A 20,155-nucleotide genomic window follows, 5' to 3' on the forward strand; every position below is an offset into this window, starting at 1 on the left:
CACCGACCCCGCGGGATTAGCCGAGCGGTCTGAGGCGCTGCAGTCATGGACTGTGCGGCTGGTCCTGGAGGAGGTTCGAGTCCTCCCTCGGGCATGGGTGTGTGTGTTTGTCCTTAGGACAATTTGGGTTAAGTAGTATGTGAGCTTAGGGACTGATGACCTTAGCAGTTAAGACCCATATAATTTCACACACATTTGAACATTTTGAACATAAAGTGCCATAAGCACGTCTGAATTTCCATTCTCTCACCATTGCCTCAAATCTGTTATCCATTGACTATAAGTTTGTTCTAACCTTTTCTTGCAACTAAATAATTGGTACCACCACGTTCACTTGGTGGTCATAATTATGAGTGAGAGAATGTACAACCTGATCATAGGAAAGTTCACTCGGTGGGGCGTTAGCGATTAATCCTGAATGAGGCGAAAGACTCCACTTTATAACGTTGACAAAACGTAATGTTGATTCAGAGTACCCGACACATTGTGAGCAATGATGTGGGCTTCATACCGTTGCAACCACTCGAGCCATTGGTCTTCCTTTTCATCAAACTGGCGAAAAGGCGGTATGGCTCTCGGAGCTACACTCGTTGTTGCTTTGGTCACTTGATTGGTTAGTAGCTGCTGTACCGTGTTTAGCAGGGGCATTATCTGCCGTGTCCGAAACTGAAACATCTGTGTTACCGACGTACTATTTATCGCTTACAGCTGCGGCGCCTGAGCAAGGGGTGGGAGATTTGATTTGTTCATTTTGGAAAAGGCAAATGCAAATAAACAGACAATGCAAGCAATAACAATAAACACACAAGCAAAGAAATTCCTGCAACGCCCACGTGGAAACGCTAAATAGAAAATACATTATTAGAGACACTGCTACAACATGTAAACACACATCTGCAAACGAAAAACAAGGTATAATTAAGATGCCAGCAAAACACAAAAGCCTGCGACAAATCAATATTGTGGCAGCCAAGCTCTGGGTTCTTCTTACAACTCGTCGAAAGATATATGGTGTCTAGCCGATTCGCTAGATAAACATTCAAACAAATCGTATTAATGAGTTTTATTACAGAATGAAATTTACAATACTTAACTTTTGCAATTACACAATGTGTCGCAGCAAAGGGCGACATACGAAACAATCAATCTTCTTCAGTATAGACAATTACAAGTCTGTGCTACATGGAAAGTATAAGCGAAGTGACTAGAGTTGGCGCTACTGTAGAACTGGGCGTCACCAGTCGTCTTCTCATAGGAGCTGCTGCAATTGCATTGTTGTCCTGGAGAGGGATCGGTCTGCGTGCGACTGGTCGACGTCTTCTCACAGCCATCTCTTCTCTGTCGTTCCCGACTGGAGTGCCGGCGCTTGCGCTTGACTTAACGTGGCAAAAAAAATGAATAAGAAAGCACTGAGTTTGCGGTTACTTATTCTGATACGCTACATTTTGAAAGTAAAGTTATATGGAATTACTGGTTAAATAAATGACTGGCATAACTTAAACTTTGTTACATACGAGGGTCACTCCAAAACAAATGCATACTATTTTTGTAAAAATACAGTTTTCGTTCTGCATTTGTGAAAGTTTTACGGTGTGTAGATACATCCTTCCCACTTGTTTCCAAACTTAGTTCAATCTGTTCTCGTAAGTGGCGCCGTCACAACTTGTCTTCAAGATGGCTGCTACACTTGACGTTCGTCAGAAACAACGTGCTTTCATAGAATTCCTGTGCTGTGAAAACGAGACAATGGGAAACATCCACAAGAGGTTGAAAAAGGTGCATGGAGATGCAGCTGTCGATCGCAGTACAGCTAGTCGGTGGGCAAGCAGGTTACGCGATGAAAGCGGGCACGGCAATATTGAGGATTATCCTCGCAGTGGAAGGCATTGTACTGCACACGCTCCAGACAATGTGCAGAGAGTTAACTAATTGACGACTGCTGACAGCCGCATCACAGTGAACGAATTGTCACGCTACGTTGGCATAGGGGAAGGAAGTGTTTGCAGAATACTGAAAGTGTTGGCGTTAAAAAAAGGTTTGTGCCACGTGGGTTCCCAGGATGTTGACAGTGGCTCACAAAGAAACAAGAAAAACGGTATGCAGCGAACTTTTGGTACAGTGCTAGACTGGTGGAGATGAATTTCTTGGAAGAATTGTGACAGGTGATGAAACATGGCTCCATCATTTTACACCAGAGACGAAGAGGCAATCAGTGGAGTGGCACCATGCAAATTCATCCAAGAAAAAGAAATTCAAAACCACACCTTCTGCTGGAAAAGTTATGGTTACAGTGTTTTTTGATTCCGAATGACCCTTGTCTGTGGACATCATACCAAATGGAACCATCGTAAATTCTCATGCATATGTGACGACACTGAAGAAACTTCAAGCTCGACTGAGTTGTGTTCGACCACATCGGCGAAAGCCGGATGTTTTGCTGTTGCAGGACAATGCACGGCTACATGTCAGTCAATAAACCATGGAACTCGGATGGACAACACTGAAACACCCGCCTTACAGTCCTGACCTGGCTGCATTTGACAAACATCTCATTGGGAAACTGAAAGACTATCTTCTTGGAACAAGGTTTGAAGATGATAACTCCCTTGCGCATGCTGCCAAACAGTGACTCCAACATATTCGTCCTGAATTTTACCGTGCGGGTATACAGGCGCTGGTTCCAAGATGGCGTAGTGAAGTTGAGCGGGAGAAATGAATACATTGTTCTTAAAGGATGTATGTACACACTGTAAAACTTTCAAACATGTAGAAAAAAAGATGGATTTAAAAAAATAGTATGCATTTCTTTTGGAGTGACCCTCATAGAAAAGACTTTCAGTAACGTCAGTGCAATATAGAGCAAAATTTAGAGAATGGCAAGCAATTTACTTTTGATTACTTAAAGAATGAATCGAATTTACTGTAAGAAAACAGGCAACTACTTTTACTTTTAATATGACAACAGTAAAATACATACCAAGCCATCATAAGTCACTCGCTAAACTAAATACAGAATACATGAAATGTGCACCCTTAATTTGTGCTACATGTTTAGTTATTAGTTTCGAAAGCGAAATTTTACGTTACTTTAATAGAATGGGGTTCATACGCAAAACTGCAAATTGTTTAAGCCTATTTTATGCAATAGAAGAATAAACAGATACTGAAGCAGAAAATGTAGACTAAAACTGGTCATTAGTAAACACACAAAGCTGGCAGTAAATAGTTAATCAGTTTTCATATTCTTTCTTCATTCGGCGATTGCATGGAAAAGGAAGGGACCTGTCAGGTAATAATGTCTGAATACAGTTACAGCACCGGTGCCCTACAAGTTTTAACTATTGCAGGTTATTATTCAGGTTAGTCATACTTTGTGAAAGAAATGTTACTGGGTAATGCCTACGTAAGTTTATAATTTTTCACTTAACAGTCTTACGATGTTGTAGCTATGCGGACGCCGAGCAATGCAGCAGATGACAATGCTGACTTGCCGCTGGCACTGCTGCTGCTGGATGAGAACACCGAGTCGTCTCCAGAGCGACGGACATTTATTGGACAGTCGATACTTAGAATCGAAGCTTGCTCCGCCTATCCACTCCTACCGTATTCTCAATACTCGCTGACTAACGAATTAGGCGCGCCTACGCTGGCACGATCATAATGGCAACCCTTGTCTGTGGGAACGCCCAACAAACACCTCCATACATTTTCGTGACTCCAACTGCTCTGCCTCATCTGTGCTCGCAACGCACCACTCTCCATACCGAAAAATAAACAACGGCACAGCCACTGCCATTTTGTCGTTGCTATCGATACATTTAAAGAAACTTCCCTTGGCTATTACAGAGCAATTTGCAATATTATCATTATATTTACAACAGTCAGAAAGAAGTACACTTTTACATCGATTAAGCATTAAATATAGCTTTTGTAATAGAGCTTACGGAATCAGAAGTACAGTGCAAGTTACCAACGGATGTTAAACTGCGAAAATTTTTGTGTGGTGCAGAAGTTATTTCATCCACATTTTCGGTGTTATAGCCCCCCCCCCCCTACCCCACACTTTGAAATCATTAATTACTTGCTGAGGCGTTCCTGCAAGAGCTTCAGTAGTTCCCAAGAAGCCGACGACGTGGTGGTTGACAGCCATAAAAACAATGGGCTTCCGCAATCACAGCCTTGATTTTCTCACATATAGCTGCAGTCTCGCGACTAATTTAGAGACAGGCTATAACAGCAAAACAGTGCAGATTATCTATGGGTGTAGGTCCTCAATAACCCGTGATAATGCGACAGATGTCATTAAGCGCCACATTTATGTTCCTGGTATGACTGGAGTTGTAACATACCGAACTGGCTTATTCAGCACGAGAGAAACAAAGTGCTTCAGTGCCATTTCTCATTGTACATGGGTAAACTCACCATGTGGTACCTGCCAGTTTCCACACTATGATTTTTCTGGCAGACACTTTCTGTTTTACGTTTAGGTAGTATTTCTTAAATGTAAAAATATATGATAGTAAACTACTTTCTTGGCTATTCATATGAACCTAACAAAATACTTTATTGTAAAGTGTTCATGAAAATAGCAGCTAATGTGCTAATAAAACACGTAAACTTGAAAATTTTTAAAGCTCGTGAACGTAATAAATTAATTGTGGAAATTGTTCTCTGTTGTATTGGTCGCTCGGGGAGGAAGCTCAGTGTGTGATCTCGTAAACAGAGTTGCATGGCCTGCGATAAAGCTACTGTCGCCTCTCAGCAATTTAAGGTCGTAGTGGTACCATGGATGAACAATCTAACTGTTTGTCACTCCGCTGCTTTCCCTCAGTACGTAAGCAGATATTATAAAAGATATTACAGGTGTTTCAAAGTCCGATTTTGTTGTCAATGATCTGGGAGAGCTTATGCATCTATGTATGTATAGGCACCCATGTACGCTAAATTGTAAACGATGTAAAAGGAATATACTAAATTGTTTAGTGGGCTTAAATACTGCTGAAAAGTATATTATTATTTAACAAATGTCCTGAGACGGACAAAATTTTATTATTACTGTATATGAAACATTACTCAAAGACATTTTATTTTCACGATTAAGAGCGTAGGCAAAATTGTTTACTTTGATACGTATCTGACACTAAAGTTAATTGAGACTTTATCGCTAATTTTCTTCCGATGTACCCGTTCATTTCATCTTTTTTTTAATTTTTCAATTTCCATAATAGTTTACGACTAAATTGTCATGCGTCGTTGTTATTATAATACCTGAATAGTAAAATCTTATATTACACTTTATAACTCGCTACCGACGCCAGGACTTGTTGTAACTTATTGAACTGACCTGTAATTACGAATGTTGCTTTTCTTGGTTGATGAAAAACTTGTTTTCTGCGTGAAGGGCGCCTACCGGTAAAAGCATTGGGAAAGAGATTGACTCGCCGAGTGCCAGTCTTCATCAGTGGAGCTCGATTGCAAGTTTCGTAATTTTTCTTATTCCTGTACTGTCTTTCTAGAAGCAAAGTTGCTCTCTTCGACTGCTTCGGGTTCAGTCTACTTGTTCTGGGCACTTTCTACTATAAACTAGTAATCGCAATCGTCATTCTGTGTGTGCCCAAGAGGGAAGCGTTCGTGTGATGTAGAAATAATAGAGATAAGTGCAGCTATGCTATGTCTCTTGCTAGGCTTATTGCAATGCTTCTACCATTGCTGGCCTTCAATGAATAATAGGTTTTATTATTTATCATTCTACCACTTAGGAAAAGTTTTCTATGAACTGTCTATTTAATTTCATGTTATGTTAAAAACAATGAAACAGCCAAACATGGATCATTCAGAGATGAGTGATGTTGATTCGAACATATAATTAGAAGAGTTTATCACATGAGAAGCGCAAAATAAGCTATCTGAAACTGTACTTTAGCTCTGAGATAGAATAAATAATGTTGCTGCCAAACGGTAGCTGATAATACACGAGCCTGCTGAACTACAAACGAAAGAAATTGCAGATCAATTATCAGTTGCTGGCCGGTGTGGCCGCGCGATTCTAGGCACTACAGTCTGGAACCGCGCGACCGCTACGGTTGCCGGTTCGAATCCCGTCTCGGGCATGGATTTGTGTGATGTCCTTAGGTTAGTTAGGTTTAATTAGTTCCAAGTTCTAGGGGACTGATGACCTCAGATGTTAAGTCCCATAGAGCTCAGAGCCATTTGAACCAATTATCAGTCTGGACGTCCCAAAAGGACACAAGCAGTATAGGCATGGCGACTCTGACGCAGCCACTGTCCTTAGAGACACACTTCCTGATCTTGAACTCTGTCATTCACCTACTTTTTAAGCGCAAGCATTACGCCATCGATGAGCTTGAACGTATGGTATCATCAGTGACATCACCTTTATCAGTGCCGTGTCAGACCCCCCACTTTCTCCTCCTCTGTCTATCCTTCCTTATCTCTAGCCAATCAGAGAGCGGTAGAAATAGCCAAATTACGTTAGTGGAAAATTAATTAACCCCTGCCCTCCAATATTTACAACGAATCACAGGACAGTACTCCTTATCTTTGGCCAATCATTACACAGTATTTCAAGTCCAAGATGATGTATGCGCATTAGTGAAATCGAAACAGCACTGAACAGTGTTTTGTGGCAATCCGTTTACATTATGAATAAAGTATCTTTAATGTGTCAATCGACCATCTTCTTATATTGGACCAGAACCTGTTGTGTGTAATAAATACACTCGTACCTATAATGTACTTCAAAAGAGACATAGTGCTTGTAATCGATAAAACACTCTCTCTGAAGTGATAGTGTTATTTGCGCATTCATTTAGATCACCTATAACTTTATACAGTGTGAGGTAAGATGCATACATGCTTTGAGGACTGAAGCTATTGGTGATTCTCAACAAGAAACTTCAAATAACATATGGACTTTACTAAAAGGTATTCAACATAGAGTTATTTGAAAATCACGGGCATCAATCGCATGTCCTTCACCGGCACTCATATGCCAATACAAACAAAGTGACATTAGGCTATATAGTGTGGTCTTTATTGAAGTTGATGACCAACTCATGGCGCCAATTATTTTAGATAAAAGTCTTAATGGAGCATGGTATCCTGATTTCCTTAAAAACGTTTAACCAGAACATTTGGAGGTTATTACTTTGGCAACACCTCGTCGTGTGTATTTTTAGTACGCTGGTGCTTCTGCACATTCCGTACAGCCGGTGACTCAGTTCCTAACTGAAAAATGTCCTAGCCATTGATTCGGTGGCTGTGGAGATGTTTCTAGGACACTAAAGTGACGCGGCCTTAAGCCACTGGTTTACTGTTGGTGGAATTGTCTTAAGAGGGAAGTGTACCAGCGCTAGTTGACTCAAACGAGAAACTTCTCTGTCACATTTTACTAGTGTGTACTCAAGTGAAGGAATGTACGAATGAGCTCAGATCAACAACACAGCACTTATCTACAAGAGCTGCTAAATGCATTACGGTTGACAGTGACAGTTTTGAACATCATTTGTGAGAAAATTAATACAAATAAAGAAAGCAGCGGATCTTACGTTTTATTTAATATTACCTCCATTCGTCTTGTTTCCTTTTTTTTCATTAGTTACCTTGCAAATTGTTAACAACAGGACATATGTTCATATGAATATCACATCTCAAAGCGTGTACCTTTTCCCGAGACTCACCCTGTGTTTGAGAGCTAAAAACTCTTGCGAATAGGATAAAGAGTCATAACAGTGTTTTCAGAGATCTAATATTTACAACTCCTATTGTTCCACTTTATGATATTTAGTGAAACTATACATCTATAACTTCAAAATCTACTATTTCTGTGTTATTCTCTCACTCATGATATATTACGGACACTTTATCGCTGAGGTAGCAAAATTCCTTGGAATTTATGATCGAGACTCTCAACGGCAGGTAAACCTCTCAATCCTCCATATGATCGAACACCGTTGCTCCAAATTTTTTGGTGGTGACGGAATTCGTGCTCAGCGTCGGATGACGCCACTCCGTCTCCGATGACAAGTCTTACAATGTGACAATCTGTCCTATACAATCACTACCTCAACGTACAACAGTGAGTAACTGACAAGCAACTACGTCTAAATGTATATATTCTTATCATATTCTTCTCTGTTATTACATATTTTGTTTCAGAAGACTACTGTGATGTTGACTCCCCGAAGTTTCAGCATCAACTGATAGGTTACTAGCAAATTTTTTCCAGCTTTTACGGTATACCTCCCCATTGAATCAGCAGGATTTTCTTATCTCTCGAACTGAATCAGGCATTATTCAATAAACATCCCCGGAAACATCCATTCGCCACAAACGAGATAAATCTAAGCAAGGCGAGACATTTGTATTTTCCAAGAGAAAGACAAGAAAATAGTGGTTGAAACTAGGCTTGAAGCACTCGGCTTCCTCTTCTCCTTACTGTAAGGCTCTGTAGTGCTTTAGGAGACGTTCTGTGCTAAATAAAATAATGTTGATTTGATTCGCTCCACAATTATTTTATTGTGGAGCGAATCAAATCAACATTTGTTTGTATTATCGAGAGAGAATTCTCCCCCACATGATGATTCAACACAGGAGCCCACATATCAGTAGCGACAGGAGGCCAGCAGCTTCCTTGCAAGTGGTTAGATTACGCGCATTTTTCTTTTTCACAGGGTCAACTACAACACCCTTCTCTCTTTGGCTCACTGCAGATGTTCAGTGATACTTACTCTAGTCTTTTTGCAATTAGTCTGTGGAAGCCCAAAATCCAGTGTATGTTCTTCTTTCCTTATCAATATATACATGGGTTGTTTCTGAATGGACTTTTTAAGGATGTATCTTACAGAAGGAACATCGCGCTGTCCGTTATTCCAGTAATATCTTCGGAAATTATAAAAGTTTTGGATGATAGTTAAGTTCCTCTGTTCATAGATAATGTCTACTGCTTTCGCTTAATTCACGTTACAGGAAACTGTCGTGGCAAAACAAACTTTCAGTATGTAAAAATTAATGCTAGATGTGCCCAACATTTGCCTTTATTGTGACTTGCATTCCGCTGGGAAGGATTTTAATGAAACACCTGAATATCTGTGGGGAAATGGCCGCCCGTTCTCCCACAATAGGAGACACTAGTAATGTCGAATGTTCAGGTCTGGAGCGTTGTCGGCTTTCTAACTTATTTATGTGATGCTCCATAGGTTTTAGGTCAAGACTCGAGGCTGGCCATTCCATATCAGGAATATTGTTGTCCACAAACAGTTGTGTTCTTCTGATTTATGATAGGGTGCATTATCAAGTTTATGAAAACATTCAGTGTCTCCAAACGGCTTCTCTACTGTATGTAACGCGTATTGCTGTAAAATATCTTCATACCGTCCTACATTTAGCGTCCTATTAAGTACAATAACAGGAGCAAGCCCCAGACAAGATCGATAGCCCAATACCGTAACACCACAATCACGTCCACACTTCACTAATGGTAGGTGCGTACACCTCTCTAAATCACTCTTTTCGATTCGCCAACTATCCACTGGTGCCGCTCTTTATAGCACTTCAAGAGCTGCTTAGCACCGATAGCACAGAATCGTGCTGTAGAATCTGTACGATAGCATCGATAGCAGCATTTACGTCCCATAAATGTTTTATGGGACTCATGCGGGTGATCTACGTGGCCAGATCACTCACTCAAACTATACTTCTAATCAATCGCGAGCAAATGTGGTTGCTAATGGTATCCAGGTACCCCTAACATTAACTTTTCCAGTCATTAACCGGTTCAGTTGTACCAGAGGACCCAATCCATTCCATATAAAAACGATACGCACCACTATGGAGCTCCCATCAGCCTGCAAAGTGCCTTGTTTACAACATAGGTCCACTCCTGCATATGGTCTGTGCCATACTCGATCACTACCATCAGCTATTACCAACTGAAAACCGGTCTCATCTTGACAGGCCGCGGTTTTCTAAATCGGCAGTCCAACTGTTACGGTCACGAGCCCAGGACGGGCACTGCAGGTGATGTCGTGTTGTTAGCAAAGGCACCGAGTTCGAGTCTCGGTCCGGCACACAGTTTTAATCTGCCAGGAAGTTTCATGATAGTTATATTGACAAAATGGAATTCAGCTCCGTGTATAAAATTAATGCTAGAACAGCAGAACATTCTATCCAGTAGCAAGCCTCTTCATCTCCGAATAACTACCGCAACCTACAGTCTTTTGAACTTACTTACTGCGATCATGTCTTGGTCTCCCTTTACAATTTTCACCCCCACACTTCCGTCTAATAATAAATTTGTCACCCCTTGATGTCTCAGAATGTGTCCTATCAACTGATTCCTTCTTTTAGTCACGTTACAGCACAAAATTATTTGCTCCGCAGTTATAGTTGGATGTACCCAGATGTACCCAGCTCTTATCCAGCCTTCTCCTGTAGCACCTCATTTCAAAATCTACTGTTCTGTATATATCAGAATGGTCCGCCGTCCAAGTTCCAATACTGTACAAGCCTACACGCCAGACAAATATCTTCAGAAAAGGCTTCCTAACATTTGAGTCCGTATTCGATGTTAACAAATGTCTCTTCTTCAAAAACACTATTATTTCGATTGTCCGTCTATATTTTATATCCTCTGTACACTGGTCGTCATCAGTTACTTTATTGCCAAAACAGAAAACTCACCTTCTATAACGTCCTATTTCCTAACCTAATTCCCTCAGCATCACCTGATTTAATTCGTTGTTTTGCTTTTGTTGACATTCACGTTATACATTGATCAAACATTTTGGACGCTATCGGTGTAACAGAGTGTTGCATGGGCTAATGAACGCAGGTATCTTATTCATCATCCCAATGGGAGGGCTCGAATGCGTCTTCTTCCACGCGAACAGACACCTGTACTACGGGACGGAGACTAGCTGGCAGTTCATCTGGACATGCATGCATGTCCTAAGAAACTTTGTATCGTATTCAGAATAACACAGGCACTGCAATATCGTATTTATCTGCCTTTCCCGGACAAGCGGATTTCAAATACAACGACGAACGTCTGACCTGTACGGGAACATACATAATGAATGTACGAGTCAAGTGCGTAGAGGCATGGTTGACGACGTATGGAAGTGTGAGTCTGGCGGTGAGTCGTGCCATGATAACTGAAAGGTAAGGCGACCGCTCGCGATAAACGAGAAATACGGGTTCGAGTTCCTGTCCTGCACAAATTTTCATTATCACCATTCCATTCTACAGCTGATGGTTGCCATTATTCAAAATTGCGAACACAAGTAATGTATTTCATAATGGCTGAAGCCACCTCAGTGTCCTTTCCTTCGGACGTGTATACATCTCTAATAAAACTTTGCATCGTAATCAGAATAACAAAGGCATTGAAATACCGTATATATGGTGGATTTCCTAACAATCTTATGATTTAGAAGCTTGTATTCCCACTTACCAGATTCATTTGCCGTTTTATATTTTTTCGTTTAATCACTTAAATTCAATATTGTTTGTAATGTCCTGGAATTTCTACTGGTACTTCTCTTTTTATCTATTGGATCGCCTGTGGCCTTCTCTATTCAAGCCTCAGCGACCCTCATTTCTATTCTAATGTATTCTTTTGCTGTATCTCACTCGGTTGTTGCCTAACGTTCACCCCGAAACTGTCAACGACCTTCGGTTCTTTCAAGTTGTCCATGTCCCGTCTCCTTAATTTGCTCCTTTTTGCAGTTTCTTCAGTTCGTAATCAATAAATTATGGACATAGTCATTATATACCACTGGAGAATTCATACTGTTTAAAATCTGGTTCAGAAATTTCTGTCGTGCCTTTAAATAAACAATTTTAATCTTTACGATTCTCTAGGTCTCTTGCACGTATACAGCCTTCTTTCGTGACTCTTAAACAAACTGTCAGTGACGATTAAATTATCCTCTGTGCTAAATGTTACCAAGTGCCTTTCCTTTCATTCCTTCCCCAATATCATATCATATACTCTTTTCTCTTCTCTTCCTTTTCCCCCTATTGATTTCGTGTCTCCACCACAATTAAATTTTCCTCCTCCATAATTATCTCATTATACATTCTTTCAATCTCTTCTTCCAGATCGCTGCCCACGTAATCCTAAAATGGCTGCTGCCCTGTTCAGGAATCACATGTAGATAGGCATCTGTTGTAGTTGCACCTTGTAATGTACGATACTAGAACAATATTCAACGAAAAGTATGATTGCAGACATAGTAGAGATGTTTACAAGAAGTTACATAGATATATAAACTTCAGTCACAACGTTGGTGGATTACTGCATTGATGAGAATAAGTCGACAGAAAATTATCTGTAGAAATAAAGATGAATTCTGGTTATTTTATAGAGATATTGTACTACAAACTAAAGGTACGTCAAAAACTAAATCAACAAAAGCCTAGTTTAACTTCTGTGGAATTTACATGTAGAAAAGTGACTGTAATTGCGATACAGGTAACATAATGACACAGGATTTATGCTAGAAACAAGAGTTGGGCTGTATTTGTAAATTAGTTAACATAAATAAGTTAGAAATTGGTATTCATGCACATTCCACGGAATTTTTGTATGAAAACTGCAATATTTCGACATGGGAATATTTCAGAAACATTGTAATGAATTTAAATTCAAATTCTACAACCAGTTTTGTGATAGCGTCGAAATCCTAGCGGTAAATTCAATTAACTTCAATTTAAACAGTTAATAAACAATTTGTAATTACTGGGACTTACGTAAGCACCCATGTCGGCAGCCATATTGTGTACATCATTCGTCATGTTTTGGTCACTGTACCCATGACAATCTTATCTGTGTTTTGATGCAATGAACGTATTAAAAAGTAATGTGAATGTTCCGGTTATATTATTGTTTGGTTAACTCGTCAGAAATTAGTTAGCATACGTAAAACTGGTCACAGATGGCAATTTATGTGGGGAACTTGCAAGAATCTGAGTGACAGACCTGAATCAAATCGTCGATTAAGAGCAAGTTAGGTTATGGAAATTCAGCCATGAAAGATAGTTACGTTTTAAGTTATAGTACGACTCTCTGTATCACTGAGTCACGTAAGCCATCACCGCGGCCAGGTCCAGGGTTCATTTTGCGAGAATTCGACCGAAGTATGATGCTTTTCGTGGCTCCCCAGTTCAAGTCCTCTTACTTGATGGTCTCGTGACGCCGGGCCAGTCCAGTCGGCCGGCTTATACAATGCTGCGGGATATCGATAACTACGATGTTTCTCCAAATGCCTTGACAATAACCGACTGGTTGCTCTGCAGATACAATGGGTATCATACCAGTGTACAGTACGAAGAGCGTACGATAAGTAATTCCACATTTGTTTTTCTCGGCCAGTGTCCGTTGAAAAACGAGGAATTTATTTGTGGGACATAATGAAATATTCCCCCTTCAGCTCCTGTAGATTCGAGAAGTTCCAGTGTGTTTTGAGGCTTTACATAGCTTTTTAAATGGCGTCTCCAGGCGGAGAGCGGTCATTGAATTATTTTTTTTTTTTTGGCGGAAAACTGGAAGATCATGCTCATAGGCCCTTGCGCAAAGTCAACGGAGACCTAGCAGTGAGCAAATCCGCGGTGAGTCGTGGGGCGAAGCGTTTGCCATCATCTCAAGGTCAGGCAAATCTGTCCCATCTGCAGCGTGCCGATCAGCCTCACACAGCTGTGACTCCTGCAGTGTTGGAACGTGCGGACGCTCTCATTGGAGGTGATCGATGGAACATAATTAACCACTACTCTGCACGACTGGATGTCTCTGTTGGTAGTGTTGATAGATTCGTGCACCTGTTGCGGTATTCAGTGTATGTGGCCACTGAGTTCCTTACCGCCTAACAAATGACCATAATGAGCAAAGAAGTACCATGTGTTTCGTTCAATGAAGGAGCATCACTTCGTAGAAAGCAATACATGAATGATTGAGAGTCTATTTATGCAGAAAGATGTTGTCTCCTACGTCCGCCGGTAGTGGCGCCATGCCGGTACATGTGCCCTCCTAGTAAAATTGTCACATTGAACGGAGATTATGATGAAAAAGAATATTTTGTAGCCAAAAGAATGGAGAATACTACGGTGTGTTTGATCCAGAATAAAACCAATCTACTTTCAGGAAAAAATGTGTTGTATTACTTATCAAACGCTCCTCATGTTACATTTATCAATGGTATGATTCAGATTACTCATATCAGATCCAGTTTAAATGCCTCGTACTTGTTTTAACAGATCTGAAGAGATCCAGAATTTGAAGAAAACTGATATTCAATGTAAAGTCAAAGGTTATAATGCACTGCGATGAAAGACTGTGGGGAGATATTTGATGTGGGCCCACTTAATTTTTCTAACAGCTGACGGTAAAAGGAATATCATATCTTAGTACTACAGCTATTTATACAACGAATCACTAAGTTAAAATTTTTTGTTTGTTTTCGTCTTTCTCTACTTATCCTGACTACTTCTATTTTCTGTCTTAAGCAAGTGAGGCACAAAGTGTATAGTAGAGCCCATTTAACTTGTATCTGTGGTGTCACCGCCAGACACCACACTTGCTAGGTGGTAGCTTTTAAATCGGCCGCGGTCCGTTAGTATACGTCGGACCCGCGTGTCGCAACTATCAGTGATTGCAGACCGAGCGCCGCCACACGGCAGGTATAGAGAGACTTCCTAGAACTCGTCCCAGTTGTACAACCGACTTTGCTAGCGATGGTTCACTCAAAAATTATGCTCTCATTTGCAGAGACGATAGTTAGCATAGCCTTCAGCTACGTCCTTTGCTACGACCTAGCAAGGCGCCATTACCAATTACTATTGATACTGTGAATCATGTACCGTCAAGAGCGACGTTCACCATTAATGGATTAAAGTTAAGTATTCCACCAGCTACGTCCGATTTTTCTAAATTCTAATTTCCTTGTCCTGTTCCAGACCTCACGCCAGCCTGCGTGAGCTAAAACGCGTGCCTTTCGGCTTCCTCTAGTACCCGGTGTTGGCTCTCCTGCCAACCCACAACAGTATCAGCTGTAACATTAACACTCTCACCAACGTCGAAGGTCGATTTTATCTCGGCCAACCGTCACTTGCTTCCCAGGAACTATAAAAAAATAAAGCTGTGAACAATAAACAACAGTTTAAGTGGTTCTCCAGACTGGCAAGGTATCGCCACATTGGCTAAAACAGGCCCTCTTTCTTGTGGCACGAAGCAATTAATGTAGCAGCCCTCTCTCGTGCAGGTTTCGAGCAGGCGGGACAGTATTTTCTGCCGTTCTACCGCCTGTGCACTGAGGATCGTGTTTTACACCTCGTCGCTGCGTTGTCATGCACTTTGAATGTACTCATGATGTGTTCAGAGGTACTACTTCTTTCTCAAAACGATTTTGAGTAAACCGATCGGTTAAAAATTTTCACAGTGTTTTAGAACTCTTACTTTTGCATCGCTATTTGACAATGACCTACCCATTATTGGTCATAGATATTATTTTTTCTAGTTTAAGTAACAAGTTCATAGAGTTCGCTATCCAAGAGTACACTTATCTATATGAATCATATTCTACCTTGGTCTTTGAAGTGTGAACATTTTTTTGCCAGCCAGTTTCTACAAATTTACACTTGTAGCAATAAGTTAATATGAGTTTTATTAAACAGTACTTACAGATATGTCAGATAACTTCAATGTGAGCACTGTTTAAAGTGAGTGTCACACTTGCTTTTAATGTTAATGACTGCCGCGATAGCTACTGGTCAGTGCGACTAAATTCCATGCAAGGGTCCCGGTTTCGATTCCCGGCTGGATGGGAGATTTTCTCCGTCCAGGAACTAGTTGTTTTTTGTTTTTTTTTTTTTGTCTTAATCATCAAGCCACTCTCAGGAGCAAGCATGTCGCCGAAGTCGCGTCAACTCAAAAGACTTACACCGGGCAACCGATCTACCTGAGGGGAGGTCATAGCCAGAGTGATATCAATACATACGATGATATAGCGTTCTTCTTTTTATTCGTATCATTTATTTGCAGTAAATTCAGCATATGAATGATGGAATACAACATGACTGGTTGGTTGGAGGGGATCAAACAGCGAGGTCATCGGTCCCATCGGATTAGGGAGGGTAACGAAGAAAGTCAGCTGTGCCCTTTCAGTGGAATCATTCCACATTTCCCTGAAGCGATTTAGGGAAATCACGGAAAACCTAAATCAGGATGGCCGAACACGGGTTTGAGCCATCATCATCCCGAACGTGAGTCCAGTTTGCTAACCACAGCGCTATCTCGCTCGGTAAAATACAGCATGGAAGTTTCAGGATGTGACTGACGAGAGTTTAATTCGAACTGTAACTGCCGCAAGCCATTCTAATGTAAATTCATATAGATACACCTCCCACATCAACACAAGAATTTAGTACCCGCTGTTGTTTTTGCAGTCATCAGTCCGATGAATGGTTTGAAGTATCTTTACGAATACAAGCTGTTGTGTCCTGTGCGACAATTTTCATCCCTGAACAACTACTGCCATCTAAAACCATTTGATTCTTCTTACTGTAGTCAAGCCTTGGTTCCTTGGTTTCCACCTACAATTTTTACCCCTCACAGCTACCTCCACTACCAAATTGACTAATTCTTGTTATATCAATATGCATCTTATCGACCCACGTCTTCTTTTAGTCGTATTGCGCCTCACCCATTCGATTCAGTACGCACTCATAAATTATACGATCTACCAATTCATCATTTCCAGTCTTCTGCAGTACCGCACTTCGTAACTTTCAATTTTCATTTTGTCTGAACTTTTTATCGGCCACATTTCACAATCGTACAGAGCAATGCTCCAGACAAAAACCTTCAGTAAATACAGCTTAACACTTAAAATTACGTTGCGAATAACCGCTTCAATTAAAGAATGAACTTTTGACTCTACAGCGGAGTGTGCGCTGAAATGAAACTTCCTGGCAGATTAAAATTGTGTCCGACCGAGACTCGAACTCGGGACCTTTCCCTTTCGTCGGGCAAGCGCTCTACCAACTGAGCTACCCAAGCACGACTCACGCCCTTCTCACAGCTTTAATTCCGCCAGTACCTCGTCTCCTACCTTCCCAACTTCACAGAAGCTCTCCTGCGAACCTTCCAGAACTAGCACTCCAGGAAGAGAGGATATTGTGGAGACATGTCTTAGCCACAGCCTGGGGGATGTTTCTAGAATGAAATTTTCACTCTACAGCGGAGTGTGCGCTGACATGAAACTTCCTGGCAGAATAAAACTGTGTGCCGGATCGGGATTCGAACTCGGGCATTTGCATTTCGCGAGTTCGAGTCTCAGTCCGACTCAGTTTTAATCTGCCAGGAAGTTTCAACCGCTTCAGTTGCAAGCTCGTCGTATATTTTACTCTATGACCGCTTAAGTTTCTTTGTGTGGGCGCCATTTCCCAGTGGAATCTAAAACAGACACTTCAAATGCAAGTTTATGTACACCTGCCAAGATATTGGGAAAATACGCACAACGGCTAGTACAATCTACAAACATCACTGTTTGGTTTATATGCCGCCCATTTACTGATAGCTTGCTTTAAAGGCAGTCCAAACCTTCGCAGCGCGTCCAGATATTAGTAAAAGTTTTCTTCTGATGTATGTAGTCCGCGCTACTCCATGAAACGCTAATGACCTCTATAGTTCCCTGTGTAATTTTTAATTGTCGACAGGTAAATGCGATACTCAGGTGCATTACTTCAGTAGTAGTACATCGTTCCAGTTTCTCCCAACCACACTTGAGGTAATAAATTAACCGATCATTTAACTCTTACGCTTCCAACAGTTCCTTTCATGACACGATTGACGTGAACAGAAACTGTGTGTGTTGGAGGGAAAAAAATACTGCCACACACGAGGGGCTTTTTAAAAGTCCATGCTAAGTCAGAGAGATGGCACCACCGCCGCGTATCGAGGTCATGTTTAGTTAGTAGCATCTCTGTGAAGAACGCACACCAGGTTTCAGCAATATTGGTCTATTTATTTGTGTTTGGCATTCGTGTGAATCATGGAAGTCGAGTGATTGTAAAAAAATTGTCGAAAAAGAGCTTAGTGTGGTGGTTAAACATTACTTTATGAAAGGCAAAACGCCTCAGGAGAAGCTTGATAAACATTACGGTGACTCTGCACCTTCAACTGGAATGCCTACCGGGATACCCTCTCCACCCGGGTCGATAGCCACCCTCTCACCTACAACCACCCCGACGATGTCACCCATGCCGCCTCCTTTCTCCAGCAGACCTTGTCTGAGGCCGGGGAGGCCCACGTCCCTACTGTCGCCATCCAGCCCCACCGTCCTACCTTACCCCCACAGGCCGTCCTCCTCCTCCGTGAATCCCGCTGTCTCTACCGTGCCTTCCTCCGCACGCGTGACCCGGACACACTACGACGCCACCGGCAACTCCAGCGCCCCATTCGTAATTTGCTCGCGGCTAAGAAACGCCGGGACTGGCGGCAGCCATGCACCCGTTTAAATGCTACCCTACCTATCAACTCGTCCAAGTTCTGGTCAGCCTTCCGCCGCCTTACCGGAACCAAACCCTCCCCCTACTATCCTCTTCTCCATGATGGTCACCCCTTCCCTGACACCCTTAGTAAGGCCAATCACTATGCCTCCTACCTCTCCGATGTATTTTCCATCCCCGATGATCCCCAGTTCGATTACTCCCTCTTCCCCGATAAAAGCGATCGAACTGACACCTCTCTCCCTCCCCTCGCACCTGGTTTCCAGTACTTGAACAACATTGCACACATGAAACTCAATGCCCTTATCACTACACAGGATCTCATTGCTACACTCCGCACCAAACGTACCACCGCTCCTGGTCACGATCGTGTCACCTACCGCTACCTTCGTGAAGCTCCTGTCTCTTTCCTCTCCACCCTGGCCAGGATTTACAATGTAGTCATGTCCACCGGTTACTACCCCGACCTGTGGAAAACCTCCCCTATCCTCATGTTCCTTAAACTTGGCAAACCGCCATCCGCTGTCTCCTCCTACCGTCCCATCAGCCTTCCTCGATCTTCAGCAAGGTCCTGGAATCTATCCTCACCCGACGCATCCACCAGCATCTCCGCCAGCACCGCCTCCTTCCCGTTACGCAGTGTGGCTTTCGGCCGTCCTTCTCTTCCGACGACCTTCTCCTTCACCTCACCCATCTGCTTTCCGACCAGCTTAATTCCCGTCGCTCCGCAATCTTCCTCTCCCTAGACCTCGAACGTGCTTATGACCACGTCTGGCATTCCAGTCTCCTCTTAAAGCTCCAAATCGTCGCCCTTCCCATTAACTACGTCCGTCTGATCGGCTCTTTTCTCTCCCGCCGTCCTTCCTATGTCACCATCCATAACACAGATTCCCACACCTTTTTCCCCTCCGCCGGTGTGCCCCAAGGCTCCGTCCTCTCCCCCCTTCTGTACCTCTTGTACACGGCGGACATGCCGCCGCCGTCACCCCCCGTCCATCTTCTCCAGTTTGCCGATGACACCACCTTCCTTGCCCTTGCCCCCACCCTACAGCGCTCCCAAGACCTTCTCCAATCCCATCTTGACCGGTTCACCGCTTGGTGCAACCAGAGGTTGCTCAAGGTCAATCCATCCAAAACCTAGGCGAACATTGTAGGCAAAACCACCCCTTCCTTCCGCCTCCTTGATTTCTATATCACCATCTATGGCCGTCCTATCGTCCTCACTCCCACCCTCCAGTACCTTGGCGTCACCCTCGACCGTCGCCTCTCCTGGACTCCCCACCTCCAGACAATCCAAGCCAAGGCACGCTCCCGACTCAGTCTCCTCAAGCTCGTCTCTGGTCGTACGTGGGTTCTGGACCCCTCCACCATCCTCCACACCTACAAATCCTTCATCCGCCCTATCCTTTGTTATGCCCATCCGGCTTGGATATCCGCCCCCCCCCACCATTTATAAATCCCTCCAAATCCTTGAACGCCATGCTCTCCACCTCGCCTATCGCATCCGTCTCCCCTCCCCCATGCGGATCCTGTACGATCTCATCCCCTTCCCCCACCTCCTCCTTTTCCGTGACAGTATAAGGATCCAGTACACCTCCCGTAAACTCGATCCTCCTCACCCACTAGTCTG

Source organism: Schistocerca cancellata, chromosome 8 (genome assembly GCF_023864275.1).
Source record: "Schistocerca cancellata isolate TAMUIC-IGC-003103 chromosome 8, iqSchCanc2.1, whole genome shotgun sequence".
Classification (NCBI taxonomy): Eukaryota; Metazoa; Arthropoda; class Insecta; order Orthoptera; family Acrididae; genus Schistocerca; species Schistocerca cancellata.